Below are 22,054 nucleotides of genomic sequence, written 5' to 3'. Positions count from 1 at the left end.
CCTTGGAATGTTTGGAAAAAAAAATGGGTGAGGAAAAGGAGGAAGAAGAGAAGAAGAAGGGAAGGGATGGCAAAGGAACACAGACGAGGACACTGTGGGTTCACTTTCACTATTCCGGCTATTCCCACTTTTCCCTTTTGCTTTAATGGACCTCCCTTTTCATGCACACACACAAACACACACACACACACACACACACCGATTCAGGCTCTCGCTCCGTTCCACTCTCTCTCTCTCTCTCTTCCCTGTACTTTGATCCGATGTCCTGTTTGACAGAAGCTAAAATATCCTCAGCACCAACTAGCGACAGATGAACGCACCACAACCGGAGATGTTTCCGGAATTGTTCTTGTTTTCCAAAAAAAAAAAAAAAAAAAAGGTGAATACAGCACCAATTGGTATTTCCAGGAATTTGGATCGTCCAGTCAAGTGGATTTCATCAAGAAGTCAAGTGGATAAAAGCATCTGCGATTCCTTCCTCTTCCTGCTTTTGGGAATACTGTGTATGTGTTCCTTATTTCTTCCTTTCTAAAGCAGCCCGCCTCGTTCTCTTTGCTTCTGTCACACAGTTGTTCTCCGGTTTCCTCGCCTTCTTTCTCTCTCTCTCATTCCTTCCCCTTCACACTGACAGGGCAGTAAACGGGGGCTCGTCCGAGGCTTTGCGAACAGAGAGTGCCGCCTCCTTTCTTCAGCCCAGCTGGTAGGAGGGTCTTAAAGCAGGCGAGCAGACATAGACCAGTGGGTTGCAGCGTTTTTTTTTGGTTTCCCCCCCCCACACACACACACACAACATGGGAGAAACGGAGCAGGGATGAGAGAGAGAGAGAGAGAGAGAGACGGAAAAGCGGCGACCGAGCGAGCAGTCGATTCCCCCTACCGGCTGCAAAATGAAGCTACCGCCTTGAAGACAATGAGTCATCAGATACTTTGATTAAAAAGTAGGTTGATGATACTATCGGTCGCTAAATGTACTGCAAAAAAAAAAAAAAAAAAAAAAAGGTCAGTAAGGATAATTCATAATGCCGCCTACAGAGAACATACTGACTACTTATTTCTAAAATGACAAATAATTCAACTTGCTGATATAGTTCATCTTCAAAACAGCTAAAATAATGCATAAGGCTAAAAATGTCATCCAATACTTCTAGTACTACCAATACTACAATACTACCAGTCATGATGTGCCATATATATCACTATATTGACACTTAATATGGTACCCATTATATCATTGTATGGTCATATCGCCTCGTACTTCAGTACGTGACTCAAATTTAAATAATTAAAATGAATTAAAATAATAAATTTTAATTTTATTAATTTAATTTAATTTTTAATAATTAAAATAAAAATTACTTATTTTTTTAGGATAAAAATAAAACAAAAAAAAAAGAACTTAAACTATGTTGGGAAAGCAGGAAGTGAACAAATGTAACAGTTACTGATTGTAAAAGTACTACAATACTACCAGTCATAATGTGCGCTATATAATCACTATATTGACAGTTACTATGGTACCCATTATGTGGAACGTGACAAAAATAAAAAAAAATAAAAAATAAATAAAATCCAATTACCTAAAAATGTCATCCAATACTACCAGTCATAATGTGCTATATATATATATATATATATATATATATATATATATATATATATATATATATATATATATATATATATATATATATATATATATATATATATATATATATATATATATATATATATATATATATATATATATATATATATATATATATCTCACTATATTGACAGTTACTATGGTACCCATTATGTCATATCACCTCGTGCTTCGGAACATGACAAAAATAAAATAAAAAAAAATAATAAAACAAAAATAAAATAAAAAATAAATAAAATAAAATAAAATAAAAATAAATAAAATAAATGCAAAAATTGTGTGTTTGTTGATCGGTTGACTGGAGAGCCCGAGCACCCCCGACACACACTCCCTCACCCCACAGCCAAAAAAAAAAAAAAAAAAAAATTCTATTTAGCGATATTAAATATTGTGAAAATTCCCCTCCAAAACATTTACTTTGTAGTGGTAGGTTACCGGGACATAATTCACCCCGGAACGATCGATGGGGGGGGGGGGGCGGGGGTTACCACCCAGAGGGGTGGGCGCAAGGGACGGGGGGTTTTCCGCTTCCTGTTGTGTTTGAGAGACGGGGCTTTCATGTCTTTACGTAGCAAAGTTAATGTTTGCAAGAAAAATAAAAATTTTTCTCCCAAATTCGACACTCCGCCTCAGACTCCAGTTCTTCGGCGCTTCAAGTTTTTTTTTTTTTTTTTTTTTTTTAATGAGCGCAAGTCAGCAGAACCCCAAAAACCCTATGAAAATAGTAAAATGAAGACAAAATTCAACAAATCTCTTAAGGGCCCTGGTGTGCAGAGTATGTGCAAACTAAATCAATACCTGTAGAGGAATCTGGATGACCAAAACAAAACATTAAAAAAAAAAGGGGGGGGGGATATAATTATCTCATAGGCCACTTTTATTTGTACAGTAGAAATAAGGGAAGGTATTGATTCTGGCTTACCAGATTAATAGCTTTCGGATCAACTGGACACATAAATTGGGCATCTGGGTAAGGCAGAAAAAGGCGGAGAGCGAGACAAAAAGCTGAAAAAAAAAAGGAGAAATGATGGAGTAGGAAATAGAAAATAAGCTGGATTAGAAGTTTAAACCTGAAAAAGCACATTAGAAAAGGTCTTTCAGTGATTAACAACAAAAAAATTGAGAAAAAAAAGTGATTCTGGCTACACCCCATCAGTTCAGTCGGTGTTGAGTTCAAGATTATGTAATAAAAAGGGTCACATTCAAAGTGGCTGGGAAATTGAAAGTACGCTGCATGAAGGTGAAAAGCTTGGAGGAAATAGGATAGTTATTGTTGAAACATGAATTAAAAGGGATCATGATATTTAAAAAGGGGCTGCATGGTGGTCGAGTGGATAGCGTGCCGACCTCACAGCAAGGAGACCCGAGTTCAATCCCACTCTCGGCCATCTCTGTGGTAGGAAACCAGAGTACCCGGCGAAAACCCACACATGCACGGGGAGAACATGCAAACTCCACACAGAGATCGCAGAGAGTGGAATTGAACTCGGGTGTCATAGCTGTGAGGCCTGAGCGCTAACCACTCTGGCCGTGCACCCACAATAATAATTGTTTAAATACCGTGGCAATCGTGAGTCACTGAAGAAGCTTTTTTTGGCAGTGCTGGCAGTGCTAAATTCCTCACACAGCAACTTAATACTCCAAAGGTATATAATACAAATATACAAACATGTCCCAATATGACTCCAAAATAAAAAAATATTCATTCATTTTCTGCCGCATATCCTCACAAGGGTCGCAGGGGGTGCTGGAGCCTATCCCAGCCGTTTTCAGTACACTCTGGACTGGTGGCCAGCCAATCACAGGGCACATAGACAAACAACCATTCACACTCACATTCATACCTATGGACAATTTCGCTAATTAACCTAGCATGTTTTTTTTTTTGGAATGTGGGAGGAAACCGGAGTACCCGGAGAAAACCCACGCATGCACGGATGGGGAGAACATGCAAACTCCACACAGAGATGGCCGAGGGTGGAATTGAACTCGGGTCTCCAAGCTGTGTGGCCTGCGCACAAACCACTTTCTATGCCGCATGTCCTCCAATGAACTGCTTTGCTCAGACACAATGCAGAATGGGAAACTTCAAAACTCATATTGGTACTTCTTTGTATATTTTTAGGTACACCTTTGGAGTGTTAAGTTACTGTGCGATGAGTTTAGTGTTTTTTGCAAGCATAAACATGGATAAATAAACTAATAGACATGGTTTTGGAATGTGGGAGAAAACCCACGCATGCACAGGGAGAACATGCAAACTCCACACAGAAATGGCTGAGGGTGGAATTGAACTCGGGTCTCCAAGCTGTGTGGCCTGCGCACGAACCACTTTCTATGCCGCATGTCCTCCAATGAACTGCTTTGCTCAGACACAATGCAGAATGGGAAACTTCAAAACTCATATTGGTACTTCTTTGTATATTTTTAGGTACACCTTTGGAGTGTTAAGTTACTGTGCGATGAGTTTAGTGTTTTTTTGCAAGCATAAACATGGATAAATAAACTAATAGACATGGTTTTGGAATGTGGGAGGAAACCGGAGTACCCGGAGAAAACCCACGCATGCACGGGGAGAACATGCAAACTCCACACAGAAATGGCTGAGGGTGGAATTGAACTCTGGTTTCCTAGCTGTGAGGTCTGCGCACTAACCACTCAACCACCGTGCAGCCCACCTTCAGGTTTTAATTAATGACAAAAAAAAATGTATGTACAAATAAGTAATATTACTTTGCAGAAATTCACATCGTCAGGTCTGGAGCCAATTAACTAATTAATAAACAAGGGACTACCGTGTTGTATATCTCCAAGTTCATAATTGCTGAAAAATGGCGGACTGATTGTGGTTCACCAACCCTGCAAGGAGACATTTGATAAACACCAGGCAGTTTTCCAACGAGTCATTATGGTCCATCACAACACAGACGAGAGCGATGCAGTTCCTAATGGGAGAGGAAATATGAAACCGGACATGCATGGCTACAACCGACTCACAGGAGGCCATCGCTTCCCAATGAGGGTTGCTTGAGCAACAGACCTGCAAGAGCCAATTGCTAACAGTAGGACTGCATTACAGATGTGGGATGGATACCACAGTCTGTTCAATGACCGATTTCCTGATTAGCATGTTTCAAAGTAACGGTAATGTTTGATTTCATTTGAACATGCATCAGATTACAATTGAATGCATCCCATAATCAGTTCACAGTTCCACATGTCCAAAAAGGAGTAGGAAGAAGCAAAGCTTATTAAATCCTACCCCTCCATCTGGTACTTTTACAATCAGTAACTGTTACATTTGTTCACTTCCTGCTTTCATAATATAGTTTAAGTTGTTTTTTTGTCTTATTTTTTTAGTTTATTTGTATTTTTTTAAATGTTTTTATTTTGACTACTATTTTTATTTGTACGTTTGTAATTTTTTAATAAAATAATAATTGAAATAAAAAAAAATTAAATTAAAAAATAAATAAAATTAAAATAAAATCACGTTCCAAAGTACAAGGTGGTATGACCATACTATGACATAATGGGTAACATAATCGGTAACTATTACATTTGTTCACTTCCTGCTTTCCTTATATAATTTAAGTTTGGGCTTTTTTGTTAATTTTTTTTAAAGTTTTATATTTATCCTAAAAAATGTTTTTTTACTTTAAATTGTAGTCACGTTCCGAAGTACGAGGTGATATGACCATACAATGACATAATGGGTACAATCGGTAACTGTTACATTTGTTCACTTCCTGCTTTCCTCATATAATTTAAGTTTGTTTTTTTTAATATTTATCCTAAAAAATTAAGTTTTTTAAATTTAAATTTTAGTCATGTTCCGAAGTACGAGGTGATATGACCATACAATGACATAATGGGTACAATCAGTAACTGTTACATTTGTTCACTTCCTGCTTTCCTTATATAATTTAAGTTTGTTTTTTTTAATATTTATCCTAAAAAATTAAGTTTTTTAAATTTAAATTTTAGTCACGTTCCGAAGTACGAGGTGATATGACCATACAATGACATAATGGGTACAATCGGTAACTGTTACATTTGTTCACTTCCTGCTTTCCTCATATAATTTAAGTTTGTTTTTTTTAATATTTATCCTAAAAAATTAAGTTTTTTAAATTTAAATTTTAGTCACGTTCCGAAGTACGAGGTGATATGACCATACAATGACATAATGGGTACAATCAGTAACTGTTACATTTGTTCACTTCCTGCTTTCCTCATATAATTTAAGTTTGTTTTTTTAAATATTTATCCTAAAAAATTAAGTTTTTTAAATTTAAATTTTAGTCACGTTCCGAAGTACGAGGTGATATGACCATACAATGACATAATGGGTACAATCGGTAACTATTACATTTGTTCACTTCCTGCTTTCCTAATGTAGTTTTTTTTTTTCACGTACCGAAGTAGGTGATATGACCATATAATGACATAATAGGTACCATAGTCACTGTCAATATCGTGATATATATAGCATAGTTGATTCACAATGCATAAACACTACATTGAAAGTTCACCAAAACAGAAGAGCTAATGTTCGACATAAGGGTCAGTGACGCGTGTTGTGAAGAAATTACATTTTTTCAACATTAATAATACATACAATTAGCATTTTGCGGTTATGTTATGTAGCTGTTTAGCTCGTCAGACTTTCAAAACCGCTGCCCTAAATAGTCTTGAAAGTTCCTGTCAGTTTGTGCTACTTTTTCCCCTCTTTGCGAATATAAAAATATTATGATCTGCTTTTGATGTGAATTAATGCGTCGCATAAACAGTGTCGGGAATATGTATGCGCACGCTCACTGTACTGAGTGACCTCCATAAAACCAACCATGGTTCTACCAGCTCTTTACAAACCAGAGGCCCTTGGAACAAACATAAAATGTAGAAAAATAAATACAATGACTATATTGTCTGTAATGGGGTGCATATTTAACTGCGTTTTAAACGAGTCAGAGGCGCATAATCAAAACTGGCATTATTGGGATTTAATAAGCTTTGCTTCTTCCTACTCCTCTTTGGACATGTGGAACTGTGAACTGATTATGGGATGCATTCAATTGTAATCTGATGCATGTTCAAATGAAATACAACCATTACCAATTAACATAGCATGTTTTTGGAATGTGGGAGTAAACCGGAGTACAAATAAAAATAAAAAAGTAAAAATAAAAAATACAATTTAAAAATGTAAAAAAAATTTTTAAATAAAACTACAAAAAAAAAATTAAAAAAACAACTTAATCTATATTAGGAAAGCAGGAAGTGAACAAATGTAACAGTTACGGATTGTATAAGTACCAGATGGAGGGGTAGGATTTAATAAGCTTTGCTTCTTCCTACTCCTTTTGGACTTGTGGAACTGTGAACTGATTATGTGATGCATTCAATTGTAATCTGACGCACGTTCAAATGAAATTAAACCATTACCATTACTATGTATTTTTTGCCCATTACATCGAAACCTGCTAGCGTCGGCATGAATCCGGCAATCCGAGTGATGTTCACTGTTCCCATTGGCTATTTTCTTGATCTTTGGGAATTCCTCACTTTTTTTTTTTTTTTTTTTTTTTAGGCGCCTGAAGGAAATGCCAGTGCGATAGCGCATGACTAGAGGGACGTTTTTCACATGGTGGATGAATTGTAATTCAACAGACGTGTTCCACTCGTGAATCAGTCTGTGTGGTTGGGGTCGATGCCCCCCCCACCCCCTTTACCCTTTCACCATTAACCCAATTACAACTGGAGCAAATTCTCTTCAATCACTATTCCTTGACGGTGTGTGATGTCAAGTACGGCCCTAGTTCAATGCACCTTCTCTGTTATTTGTCTTCTGGCTCTCGAATGAGGCTCAGAGGGAGGTTAGATAGGAACTGGAATTGAGTTATGCTCTATTTAGCATCCTGGAATATTTTGTCTGAGAACAATGCTCTCTCCTGCTTCAGCCGGCATATGAAAGCCAGCTAAGAGTTCCATATTTCCCAGGCTATAATGCATCGTGATCAATCCACATTTTTGCCAAGAAGGCTGTTAAGATGGAAATATGAGCCGGAAAACCTCATATTACAAATACATAACATAAGGTGGCAAGAAATTTTTCAATATTGAACAAAGCAAAAATTTGTTCTCAATCAGAAAATCACTCCACACTCTTTATTAATCTCTGGTTCTACCATATCTTACTTATTGTGTGTAAATATGGGCTAATAACTATAAAAGTAATCTTCACTCGCTAAATGTACTGCAAAAAAAGGTCAGTAAGGATAATTCATAATGCCGCCTACAATTCATTTCTAAAATCACAAATACTTGCTGATATAGTTCATCTTCAAACAGCTAAAATAATGCATAAGGCTAAAAAATAACCAATTAGCTAAAAATGTCATCCAATACTTCTAATACTACCAATACTACAATAGTACCAGTCATGATGTGCCATATATATCACTATATTGACACTTACTATGGTACCCATTATGCCATTGGATGGTAATATCACCTCGTACTGCAGTACGTGACTAAAATTAAAATAATAAAAATTAAAATGGTTAAAATAAAAAAACAAAAAACCCAAACTTAAATTATATTATGAAAGCAGGAAGTGAACAAATGTAACAGTTACTGATTGTAAAAGTACCAGATGGAGGGGTAGGATTTAATAAGCTTTGCTTCTTCCTACTCCTTTTGGACATGTGGAACTGTGAACTGATTATGGGATGCATTCAATTGTCATCTGATGCATGTTCAAATGAAATTAAACCATTACCATAACTTGCCACCAGTTTGACGGATGGACTTGAAATCTCATGGAGAATGTCTGTCGTGACGGGATGAAAAAAAAAAAAAAAAAAAAAAAAAACTCATCATAGTCCATTTTCTGAAACAACGATTCGGGCAACAACTACCTGAAACCAAAACTAGTATTCCGCTAAACTCACCCTTCAGACTTGGACCAAATGATCCCAAATCAGAACCCAGAATGCTACACAGATGGCCTATGATAGTTTGAGTACCGATTTAGAATCTGAGTACTGTTTGTTTAAAAGCAGGAATGAATCATTCTACACAAGAACCAGGGATTAGCGAGGACAGACTACACTTGCGAAAAAAGGAAATGAAACATGTGGCGACTTGGAAGTTCTGAGTTCTGGGATATTCCTGTGGTCTGGCGCCAAGGGGACCGTGTGGCGGCGGCCCTCATGATCAAGTACACACCAAGCTCGGGTCATGACAGGAACTGCTTACAATAAGAAACATCCACCCAGTATGTGTAGAGTCAAAAACAGGCTTTCCTATGGAAGTATTGGTGCTTTGATTGTTGCAGACAGCACACGTTGGTTCTACCCATCCTAAAAACAAATATGGTACGGGGTACACCCTGGACTGGTGGCCAGCCAAACAACCATTCACACTCACATTCATACCTATGGACAATTTGGTGTCGCTAATTAACCTAGCATGTTTTTGGAATGTGGGAGGAAACCGGAGTACCCGGAGAAAACCCACTCATGCACGGGGAGAACATGCAAACTCCACACAGAGATGGCTGAAAGTGGAATTGAACTCGGGTCTCCTAGCTGTGTGGCCTGAGCACTAACCACTTTCTATGCCGCATGTCCTCCAATGAACTGCTTTGCTCAGACACAATGCAGAATGGAAACTTCAAAACTCATATTGGTACTTCTTTGTATATTTTTAGGTACGCCTTTGGAGTGTTAAGTTACTGTGTGATGAGTTTAGTGTTTTTGCAAGCATAAATATGGCTAAATAAACTAAGAGACAGACATGTTTTCTATAATAGACATGTTTTTGGACTGTGGGAGGAAACCGGAGTACCCGGAGAAAACCCAAGCATGCACGGGGGAGAACATGCAAACTCCACGCAGAGATAGCCGATGGTGGAATTGAACCCTGGTCTCCTAGTTGTGAGGTATGCGCGCTAACCACACCACCGCCCTATTATAAACTTAATGGGTTTTAAAGTGGGAAAGATGGACAAAGTAAAAAGCCAAAAAAATACCACTTCCACACGCACGGAGGACTTTTTTTTTTCTTCCCCAAGTTAAGGTGAGCAAAGCAATGTCTCATTAATAACATTAACACGAGAATACCACATGTAACCAATGTTAATAATAATACAATTATTTAAAAAAATATTTGTATTATATTTTTATTATTATAAATTAAATTATTATGCAAGAACATCCAAAATAAGTAGAGCAGTGGAGTTGGAAATTACCAAAGACAAACTAACAACACAGTGAACCAAAAATGTTAAATATGCATTAAAATAGTCAAGCTATGTAAAAGCTTTTCTAAAAAAAAAAATATGTTTTTAATCTTTTTTTTTTTTTTTTAAACATTCTAATGTCTGCGGCATTAGTTTGTTCCACAGACTTGGGGCATGTTCCCACTAATTTTAAGTCTCTGAACATACAATCGGACCCGAGCATCGCTGTCTGTGAGCGCCTTCAGACATATGTTGTATATTTGTAATATGAAATAATAAATAAAATATGGTATGAATACCTGTACTACAAAACAAACTGACAAAAAGCCCTGTAATGTTATCCTGAATTGAATCCCCATTCAATGTGGGGATAGGAAACTAATTGTCTGGTTCCTTTAAAAAGGAATTACAAACCATGGAATCTCGTCAATTCGGATGTCATCTCAGATTTAAATAAAGCGTCCCCAGACAACGATAGAGATCTCTTAAGCCTTCCAAGTGTCTTCAATTTCATGTGACGCTGGAAGAAATCAACAAAAGCAAATACAAAGTATTTGTTTTTCTCTCTCTCTTTCTCTCTCTCACAGAGCCTGGAAATCCGTCTCGGAAAATCTAAGATGGCAAAGCTTAAAAGTTGTATTGTGAATGGTGGGAAAAAAAAAAAAAGTTCTAGCTGTGTGACCTACAATATGTTGGACAACCTTCCTTTAATTAGGCCTCCAAGACACGACTCATTCCTACTGCTGTCCTGACAGGGAAATTAATTACAGAGACAAAGCCCATTCTAGCTCTGGGCGAAGATGAATCATTGCAGTATTTGGGAGAATGACAAATGTTCTTCATTCAAGGGCTGATGGAGGGGGGAGGGGGGGATGGGGGGGGGGATGCATCATGATCACAAATCCTCCATGACGTTTCCCTTAATAGGTCTTTAATGATTGTCATTGAGGGACTTTTTGACAAATTCACCTAGAACAAATACCAGGACATCAGTGATGAACACGAGACACTGGGACAGGAAAGGTCAAGTACGATCACTTCCAGGACACTGGGAGACATCCGGAATGTTTGAATACTGAAGCAACTTTCCCCAAAAGAAAGACTGGAAATTGATAGAATTAATTCCAAAATGCTGCGCTGAGGTAGAGTGGTTAGCACGCGGGACTCACAGCTAGGAGACCCGAGTTCAATCCCACCCACGGCCATCTCTGTGTGGAGTTGGCATGTTATCCCCGGGTATTCCGGTTTCCTCCCACATTCCAAAAACATGTCTATTATAGAAAACAACATTATTAGTTTATGCTTGCAAAAAAAACACTAAACTCATCACACAGTAACTTAACACTCCAAAGGTGTACCTAAAAATATACAAAGAAGTACCAATATGAGTTTTGAAGTTTCCCATTCTGCATTATGTCTCAGTAAAGCAGTTCATTGGAGGACATGCGGCATAGAAAGTGGTTAGTGCGCAGGCCACACAGCTAGAAGACCCGAGTTCAATTCCACCCTCGGCCATCTCTGTGTGGAGTTTGCATGTTCTCCCGGTGAATGTGTGGGTTTTCTCCGGGTACTCAGATTTCCTCCCACATTCCAAAAACATGCTTCTAAACTTTTATCAGAGCTCTATAGACATAAAATAACACCCCTATATTCATATTTACACTCATATTACCCAGTGGAGTACACATACATATCTATGGACAATTTGGAGTCGCCAATTAACCTAGCATGGTTTTTTTTTTGGAATGTGGGAGGAAACCGGAGTACCCGGAGAAAACCCATGCATGCACGGGGAGAACATGCAAACTCCACACAGAGATGGGCGAGGGTGGAATTGAACTCGGGTCTTCTAGCTGTGTGGCCTGCGGACTAACCACTTTGTATGCCGCATGTCCTCCAATGAACTGCTTTGCTCAGACACAATGCAGAATGGGAAACTTCAAAACTCATATTGGTACTTCTTTGTATATTTTTAGGTACACCTTTGAAGTGTTAAGTTGCTGTGTGATGAGTTTAGTGTTTTTTGCAAGCATAAACATGGCTAAATAAACTAATAGATGTTGTTTTCTATAATAGACATGGTTTTGGAATGTTGGAGGAAACCAGAGCACCCGGAGAAAACCCACGCATGCACGGGGAGAACATGCAAACTCCACACAGAGATGGCCGAAGGTGGAATTGAACTCGGGTCTCCTAGCTGTGTGGCCTGCGCACTAACCACTTTCTATGCCGCATGTCCTCCAATGAACTGCTTTGCTCAGACACAATGCTGAATGGGAAACTTCAAAACTCATATTGGTACTTCTTTGTATATTTTTAGGTACACCTTTGAAGTGTTAAGTTAATGTGTGATGAGTTTAGTGTTTTTTTCATCCACTGTGCAGATCTATTGTTTTTTTTTCCTTTTACCTTCTTATCCGGTTACAAATCTCCATCCTCTAAAGTCCAAGCATTCTGTCTTCTCGCTTGCTCCAGCAGAGCCCTCAGTCCGATACCCTTGTGCGAGCCATCAGTCAGGCGACATGCTTTACTTGCTGCCAGCATGGTGGTCATTCATTCATTCAGTTAAATGGCTGTGTCATCTGTCAGCATGTATGAATGGCTGTTTGGAAGTTATGGCCAATTAAGCTAATCACAACATCAAGGGCTGTGCAGGAGAAGACAAGCTTTGTGGAGAGAGAGAGAGAGAGAGAGATTGATGGAAAAGGGGGGAATACGCCGGTATTGGGACCTGGGATGATACTTTCAATTGATTCATATCAATAAATGTATCTTTGTATACAGTACATGGACAAGGACACAGTTGAAACTTTAAGGTCGATTTGTGTTTTAAAGTAATTATTGTGGTCTTATTTTATGTTTAGAGGGTTAAAAACCATATGAAGAAAGTCCTAAACAGTTTTTCTATGTTCAATGTACAAAAAAAATGTTCTATTTAAAATTGTACAAGCCACTGAAAAACAATTCATACATTTTCTACCGCTTTTTCCTCACAAGGGTCGCGGGGGTGCTGGAGCCTATCCCAGCTGTCTTTATTTTCAGCTTCCTTTGGCGTAAGTCTAACAAAAACAATACAACAAAACTTTTGTACAATGTACAATTCCTCATTTATTATTTTTTTTTACTTAGAGCACAGAAAGTTTGTTTTAATCATTATTAGAGCCTGTTAGACATGAAATAGCACCCCTATGGTCACCTTTACACTTGAATTACCCAATATACTAGCTGTAATAAGAGAAAATAACATAAATAATACATAATATATATTTAAACATTAGCATTTGGAGAGTTCCTTTGTGGTGGTTTGTTTACTTCCTGTACTGCCAATGTCTTTGAATGCATCTTATGAATTCTTATATTTGTATTTTAATTTCATTCATTCATTCATTCATTTTCTACCGCTTATCCTCACGAGGGTCGCAAGGGGTGCTGGAGCCTATCCCAGCTGTCTTAAGGGCAAGAGGCGAGGTACACCCTGGACTGGTGGCCAGCCAATCACAGGGCACATATAGACAAACAACCATTCACACTCACATTCATACCTATGGATAATTTGGAGTCGCTAATTAACCTAGCATGTTTTTGGAATGTGGGAGGAAAAACGGAGTACCCGGAAAAGAAAACCCACACAAGCACGGGAAGAACATGCAAACTCCACACAGAAATGGCTGAGAGTGGAATTGAACCCCGGTCTCCGAGCTGTGCCGCCCCCTTGCGAAATTAGTATTTTAGTATTAGTATTTTAGTATCAGTATAAATTAGTATTAGTATTGTTTATACACCTTTTGAGTATTAAGTTGCAGTGTGATGAATCGAGTGCTGTTAGCAAAGTGTTTGTTCTCAGTAAGACATTCACACTCACATTCATACCTATGGACAATTTGGAGTGGCTAATTAACCTAGCATGTTTTTGGAATGTGGGAGGAAACCGGAGTACCCGGAGAAAACCCACGCATGCACGGGGAGAACATGCAAACTCCACACAGAAATGGCTGAGAGTGGAATTGAACCCCGGTCTCCGAGCTGTGCCGCCCCCTTGCGAAATTAGTATTTTAGTATCACTATAAATTAGTATTAGTATTGTTTATACACCTTTTGAGTATTAAGTTGCAGTGTGATGAATCGAGTGCTGTTAGCAAAGTGTTTGTTCTCAGTAAGACATTCACACTCACATTCATACCTATGGACAATTTGGAGTCGCTAATTAACCTAGCATGTTTTTGGAATGTGGGAGGAAACCGGAGTACCCGGAGAAAACCCACGCATGCAACGGGAGAACATGCAAACTCCACACAGAGATGGCCGAGGGTGGAATTGAACCCATGTCTCCTAGCTGTGAGGTCTGCGCGCTAACCACTCGACCACCGTGCCGAAAACGAGGAACAATTATTGTTAAAACAGCTGGAAACACAAATAAAGTACCAAGATGGGTCTTACCTACAATGAAGCATCATCGCCCGTGGTTGAAGTAGTGCTGAAACCTGAATTCCAACATATCGGGACATCAAATTTTCTTGACCATGTTGTGCCACTGCGCAATTTCAAGACATGGTAATAGTTCAAGACTTTCTTAGAGTTGTTACTTTGGGCTAAAAAAAAAAAAAAAAAAAACAGGACACAGAAGAAAAGCTCATGTAACTTGCAGTCCAAACTAACAATGAAGAAACAAGAAGTAGAAGACATCAGGTGAATGAAATGGTCCACTGATTGTTCATCAGCAACACGTGTGCTCCCTGTGCTCTCAAACATGAAGTAAAGGTGCCGCTTACGTACTTGCCTGGGTGCCAAACAGGAAGTGCAAATGAGAAAATAAGAGTCTGGAACAGAAAATTGTTGGGTCTAATTTGTCACGCAGAACATTCATATTACATTTAATATTCATATCAACATTGATATTTAGCATTTAGATGCATCATTTAAATTTATATTTTGATTAATAGTTAACATTTCAATTTAGACTTGACTGATTTTGCACTTAGACTTATATTGACATGTGTGTTTAACATTTATATTTACAATTTATATTTAACGTACATATGTATATTTAACATTTCTATTTAGCTTTATGATGGAGACTTAACATTTTTATTTTGCATTTAGATTTGTCATTTTTTTACATTTGCAATTCATAGTTAATATTTTTATTTATATTCAACATGTAGATTTAGACTGAACAGATTTAGCACTTGGATTGTATGTTTATCATTCATCTTTATATTTTAAATGCATATTTATATGTATATTTATATTGTACAGATTTAACATTTACATTTAACATTTATTTGTATATTTTATATTTACCTTGTATTTATTTTTTTATTTATTATTATTATTATTAAGTACTTCTGAATATTATTTTATTATTATTATTATTTACATGTATATTTAGCATTCAAATTTACAATGTATATTTATATTATACAAGTTTAACATTTATATTTTACATTTATATATGTACCTTTTATTTATTATGTTTTTATTTATTACTATTATTATGTACTTCTGAATGTTATTGTTATTATTATATTTATTTTAATTATTATTATTTATTATTATTATATTTATTTTAATTATTATTATTTATTATTATTATATTTATTTTATTATTATATTTATGATATTTGGGCTGCATGGCGACCGAGTGGTTAGCCATTATGTTATATTTAACATTTATGTTTAACATTTGTTTTTAGCATTCAGATTTAGCATAGATTCACCAATTCATTTCTATCTCAAATGTGAATACAAGACTGTATTTTGACATTGGGCACCCTATATATACATATACTATATATATATATATACTATATAGTATATGGACATAGAAGAGAAGTAATAGAGCTCTCTCTTACTGTCTGACTTCTATACGACTTTTTCACTGCTGTTTTGTATCAGCGCCCCCCCCCCCCCCCCCCCCCCCGAGCAATCTCCAGCAGCCACTGCATTAAGTAAGAACATATATCTGCTTCCATTGTAATTACAAACCCACCGGAGGCAAAGCTTTCTGATGGCTCCTCTGCATGTTGCTTCCTTTTCCTCTTTCATTCAACTCACCTATCTAAGCTCATTGGGGACACACAGTCACATATACATAGTTACATAGTTACATGCTGAGCTATCACTTTTTTTTTGTCTCCTACAGTAACATTCGCCGGGCATTCGTTTGCATTTAAACTGCAACAGGAGCGCTTATCCATTCAAGTAAATCAGTTGGTGTATAAATCACAAAGATTTGGATTCAGTTCAATTCCAGTTGCATGTGTAAACAGCTTGAATGTGAGTGTGAATGGTTGTTTGTCTATATGTGCCCTGTGATTGGCTGGCGACCAGTCCAGGGTGTACCTTGCCTCTCGCCCGAAGACAGCTGGGATAGGCTCCAGCACCCCTCGTGAGGATAAGCGGTAAAAAATGAAATGTCCTTGTATTTTTTTTTTCGCAAAACGCTGGTTTTATCCCTTTCTTTTAGTTGGAAACATTTTTTTTTCCAGAAACTTAACAACGTTCTTCTGCTTAAGAATGGAAAAAGGTGTACTCATTTTTTTTTCTGATTGAAGTTCCATGTTACGATGAAATTGGAAAAGTTGGTAAACGCCGACCAGTCCAGGGTGTACCCCGCCTCTCGTCTGAAGACAGCTGGGATAGGCTCCAGCATACCCCACAACCCCCGTGAGGATAAGCGGTAAAAATGAAATGTCCTTGTATCTTTTCGCAAAACGCTGGTTTTATCCCTTTTTTTGTTGGAAACCATTTTTTCCAGAAACTTAACAATGTATCTTTTCGCAAAACGCTGGTTTTATCCCATTAACAGTTTTTTCCCGGAAACTTACCAATGTATCTTTTCACAAAACGCTAATTTTAGCCGTTTTTTTAGTTGGAAACATTTTTTTCTGGAAACTTACCAATGTATCTTTTCGCAAAACGCTGGTTTTATCCCTTTTTTAGTTGGAAACATTTTTTTCCAGAAACTTACCAATGTATCTTTTTCGCAAAACGCTGGTTTTATCCCATTTTTTAGTTGGAAACAGTTTTTTTCCGGAAACTTACCAATGTATCTTTTCACAAAACGCTAATTTTATCCATTTTTTTAGTTGGAAACATTTTTTTCTGGAAACTTACCAATGTATCTTTTCTCAAAACGCTGGTTTTATCCCTTTTTTAGTTGGAAACATTTTTTTCCAGAAACTTACCAATGTATCTTTTTCGCAAAACGCTGGTTTTATCCCATTTTTTAGTTGGAAACAGTTTTTTTCCGGAAACTTACCAATGTATCTTTTCACAAAACGCTAATTTTATCCGTTTTTTTAGTTGGAAACATTTTTTTCTGGAAACTTACCAATGTATCTTTTCGCAAAACGCTGGTTTTATCCTTTTTTTTAGTTGGAAACAGTTTTTTCCTGGAAACTTACCAATGTATCTTTTCGCAAAACGCTGGTTTTATCCTTTTTTAGTTGGAAACAGTTTTTTTTCCTGAAACTTACCAATGTTCTTCTGCTATTTACTAAAAAATGGAAACAGGTATACACAAACTTTTTTTTCTGATGAAGGACGGGAATCTAATTGTTCTAAAATCTAAAAATATTTCTTTTGGAAGGTTCCTTGTCGATATAGCCATGGAACACAATATTCTGTGCGCATAGAATCATGACGTTTGGGTGAGTAATGTCCGGTAAAAGAACGTTATTTTAAGTTCCATGTTATGTGGAAATTGGAATAGTTGGTAAACGGACATTTCGCATTTGGATTTTGTTAGACATCATGATACACTCATGTGTGACTGGTATCGAGTAGGGAAATATTAGTGTTGCACATAGAAGATGATAAGATAGAGCGGTGTCGAGGAAAATGAAAGAGAATGCGAGTCAGAATTGATGTTCAGCCTTGCAAAATAGATTTATTAGAGGAAGCAACACCAGGAAATAATCTATAATTTGTTTGCAGCTCTTGGAGGCAGATAGCGACATGGTGATAATAGAATGTCACAATTTTCCTCACATCTTGTTTTGGTCACACCCAGATATTAGCAATCCAGATGACACCGAGAAAGACAAATCTCATGGATTGGGGGACAGCAATTAATTCCGTGGATAATGAAAAGGGAAGCCATCCAAAAGCGTTTGTATCTCAATTAGCCTCGATTGTATTGTCAATGTAGCAGACTGGTGAAAATAAACAGATTGAAAACTTACACAAAAACAAGGCAAAGGAAAGGAACAAATTAGCATACATGAAGTTAATGAGGGCTGCGCGGTGGACGAGCAGTTAGCGCGCAGGCCTCACAGCTAGGATACCCGAGTTTGATTCCACCCTATGTGTGGAATTTGCGTGTTCTCCCCGTACATGCGTGGGTTTTCTCGGGGTACTCCGGTTTCCTCTCACATTCCAAAAACATGCTAGGTTAATTAGCGACTCCAAATTGTCCATAGGTATGAATGTGAGTGTGAATGGTTGTTTGTCTATATGTGCCCTGTGATTGGCTGGCCACCAGTCCAGGGTGTACCCCGCCTCTCGCCTGAAGACAGCTTTTTTTTTTTTAGTTGGAAACTGTTTTTTTCCTGAACCTTACCCATGTTCTACAACTAATTATTAACACACAGGAAAAACAAAGATTTCAAGCACCACCCCAAGTGTTAAAGCTTCCAGTCTGTTATTCTAATTCAATTTGGTTAACAGAGCCATCTTCAGCCAATCCTCTCATTTATGTTAATCGGAGAATCATATATGTGATTAATCCAACCCATTCAGAGGAAGTTAAAACCAGAGGAAGGTTATAAACCACAAATGGCAACCACTGCGAAACCGTGCAAGAACTCCGACATATCACCGGAAAGGTCTCAATAGCCACGTTTACATGAGGAGTTTTTCTCTTTCCGAATGGAATCTTTCCGAATGACCTTTCCGAAAGCAATGGTATCCATGGAAAGGAATATTCCAATGGCGTGTCTACATGCGCCGCTATAATCAACCAGAATAGTCAATGGGGCATGCGCAGTAAAACGTAAACACCAACATCACGTGATACCGACTTCCTCCAGTTTTTCTTTCACTTGTTGGAATAACTCCGTATTGCCACTTTTTCCTTCATCCAGTCTTGAAATTTAGTTTGAATCAAAAACAAACTTCAAAATAAAAAATGGCTACCTTGGATATAATAAATCTAGATATACTCCAGGCTATCCGTTTCCGAAGCCCAATCCTTAAGGACTCTTAGACGTTTAGCTTGATATGAATGGTTTCCGGTTGCCAGTCTTCACCCCACGACACAGGAAAGACATCCCACATGGCGTTAGTTAGGGGATATTGTCTTCTAGAGGGCTTGGCAATGCTTGGTTACTCGGTTTGGCCAGCTATGAAAGAGATTCTGGCTGTTCTTTGCCATCCCTGATGACTGAGGACTTGGAAAGCTGTGTTGCATGAAATGGTCTCCTCTCTATTAGTTCTCCGCTTTGCCATTTGTCGTCCCCTGACTTCCTTATTGCCGTACATGCAAGGCTTTGAGTTTCAAACTAAAATAGTTGCTACCGATATCATTTTTTGTCAAATTGAAGGGGGGAGGGGCTGAGTGGGGTTTGACAAATGGATTGTCTGTTTACAAGCTGCTTTTAAAATGAGATTGAGAGACTCAAACCAAATGCTAGGGGACTCCAGCACCATGAGCACAAAGCCAAAAGGACTGAATCTGTCTATAGTGTCCCAACTTTAAATGAACCGAAGTTCCACTGCATTAAAATAAAAGACCCCAGTTCAAGTTTATGACAAGGCAGCTCCATAGTTTTGCCTAAGTGGTTTGGGTCAATGGATTTTTGTTCACAAGAGGATTTGAACCCCCAGTTTTGCAGTTCCCAAGCCAGGTCTCTTGTACTAACGGTATAAAGTGTAGTAGATGTAGTACAGTCATCCCTCCCAATATCGCGGTTCACTTATCGCTCCCTTGCTATAACACATTGCTATGGTTTATTAAAAAAATGTAAAAAAATATATTTGTATTACAATGGAAGTGATATGTAGTATTCTGGTCACTATGTTGTAAAACAATGAGACATTATCATACATTACTTTCACACTATGAACTCAGTCTTGGCATTTCCAACACAACAGAGTGAAAAAAAAAAGTTATCCTCCCATTCTGTGTGGAAGTGGTACGTTTTTAGCTTCTTAATCTTAGAAGAAATACATGTTTTTGCTTTTTTGACTTGGTTTCTGTTTCCATGCCCTTATCTTTTAATCACTTCCTGGTTTTTTTTCCCCATTCAGTTTGCTCCAGTATCGACTTAGTCTCTTTAGTTACACGCAAACTGCCTCTAATTTGCATTCCTATCTCTGCATTACAGCAATTATAATCTCTTGCTTTCTGGGGTCAAGCTAAAACACCACTATGCCATGACGTGACCAAATTTTAGGCTAAATGGTAAACTCGCTAGCTTGTTAACTAAGTAGCTAGCGGGCATCTCGAGTCCCTGCAGCATTAGAGTTGGGCAATGTGGTGTAAACAATAAATAATACGAGTGTAAAAGTGAGTATAGGTAACTATAGGGGTGTTATATTATGTCTACAGGTCTCTAATCATGTTAAAATATTTAGAATGGATTTGTATCTTGTTTTTGTTTTCTTTACCAGATCTGAAAATGAGAAGTTAGAGAAAAGTAACTCCAACAGAGCTGAGGAACACGACACTACTGAAATAACATTTCTTGATAAAAGTCAATTGTCTTTCTATACAGTCGCCACATGATGATATTTTCATTTTCTTGAATTCAATAAAGTCCTCTGCACTCAAGTACAAAGTTTGTGTTGTTTCCCATTTTAGGGCACCCTTGGCAAACTAAGTTGCTAAAATGTCCAATATTCATCCTTATTAGGATTTAATAAGCTTTGCTTCTTCCTACTCCTTTTGGACATGTGGAACTGTGAACTGATTATGGGATGCATTCAATTGTAATCTGATGCATGTTCAAATGAAATAAAACCATTACCATTACTTTAATTAGGACTTTAACCCGGCCAACATGAAGACGCTGCTTCCCAATTTTTCTGTGGCATACATTCATTCAGAGCTAAAACAAGACTGTTAGAGCCCTCTAGAATGAAATAGCACCCCTATAGTCAGCTTTATATTATATATATATATGACCCAATATATTAGACATAAGAATGAATAAGCCATTTAACACATAAGACTCATGCTGTGTGTGTGTTTCTATAAATGTGCTCCCTAGGGGAACCAAAAGAAGTGGACAGGAAGTGATGTCAGGAGTTGAGTCACAGCCGTGTTTTTTATTATTATTATTATATTATATTATTATATATGCGGCACGGCGGTCTAGTGGTTAGCGCGCAGACCTCACAGCTAGGAGACCACGGTTCAATTCCACCCTCGGCCATCTCTGTGTGGAGTTTGCATGTTCTCCCCATGCATGCGTGGGTTTTCTCCGGGTACTCCGGTTTCCTCCCACATTCCAAAAACATGCTAGGTTAATTGGCGACTCCAAATTGTCCATAGGTATGAATGTGAGTGTGAATGGTTGTTTGCCTATATGTGCCCTGTGATGGGCTGGCCACCAGTCCAGGGTGTACCCTGCCTCTCGCCTGAAGACAGCTGGGATAGGCTCCAGCACCCCCCGCGACCCTCGTGAGGAAAAAGCGGTAGAAAATGAATGAATGAATGATTACATATGATACAGGTTCATCCTCCAGTTAGCACATATCAGATCTTAGCATAAGTTATACAATCTGACTTAACGCTAGCATATAATAGTGTGTGTTGGAGCTAAGGTCTCCTCCTCCATATACATCTCACTGAGGAGGAGTACATCCAAGTGCAGCTATAAGGGATCAGACACTGCCTGGCTCTCCCTACGCCTCCTCTCTACACGGCGGTAGATACAGTCGAGATAAAACAGGCTGTTTAAGCTCAGCCACTTGTAGGGGGAAGTGCCATCTTCAGCCTGGGGCGGTGTTGTCAAATAACAGACATCGCTCAACATCAGGTTGCTTCCCACATCAGAAGTGCTGGGATGCTTACAGGGAGAGACAGAGTGGGGAGGTAGAGAGAGATGGAGATATACTGGAAGTCTGAGAAGGTGGGAGGAGGCGAGGCAATATCCTGATCCATCATAACAGAAAGACAAAAATGCTGAGGCTTCACGGGATTGCCCCCCCCCCTC

At 38.0% G+C, this 22,054-nt stretch overlaps 1 protein-coding gene across 3 annotated transcripts in view; it reads right to left on the bottom strand.

The window, feature by feature from the left end:
* rbms3 (RNA binding motif, single stranded interacting protein) overlaps positions 1-22,054 on the bottom strand; it is a 283,637-nt gene that overhangs the window by 250,346 nt on the left and 11,237 nt on the right. Inside the window, exon 5 of one of the 3 annotated variants that reach the window (XM_078791916.1) lies at positions 14,331-14,424. The exons of the other annotated variants lie outside the window; for them this stretch is intronic. The gene's annotated coding sequence lies outside the window, so the exon portion shown is untranslated. The remainder of the gene's footprint in view (positions 1-14,330; positions 14,425-22,054) is intronic. 3 annotated transcript variants of the gene reach the window in all.

Source organism: Doryrhamphus excisus, linkage group LG7 (assembly GCF_037039965.1).
Source record: "Doryrhamphus excisus strain RoL-2023G ecotype Guam linkage group LG7, RoL_Dexc_Guam_v1.1, whole genome shotgun sequence".
NCBI classification, from domain to species: domain Eukaryota; kingdom Metazoa; phylum Chordata; class Actinopteri; order Syngnathiformes; family Syngnathidae; genus Doryrhamphus; species Doryrhamphus excisus.
This window is presented reverse-complemented; position numbering and strand designations above follow the sequence as displayed.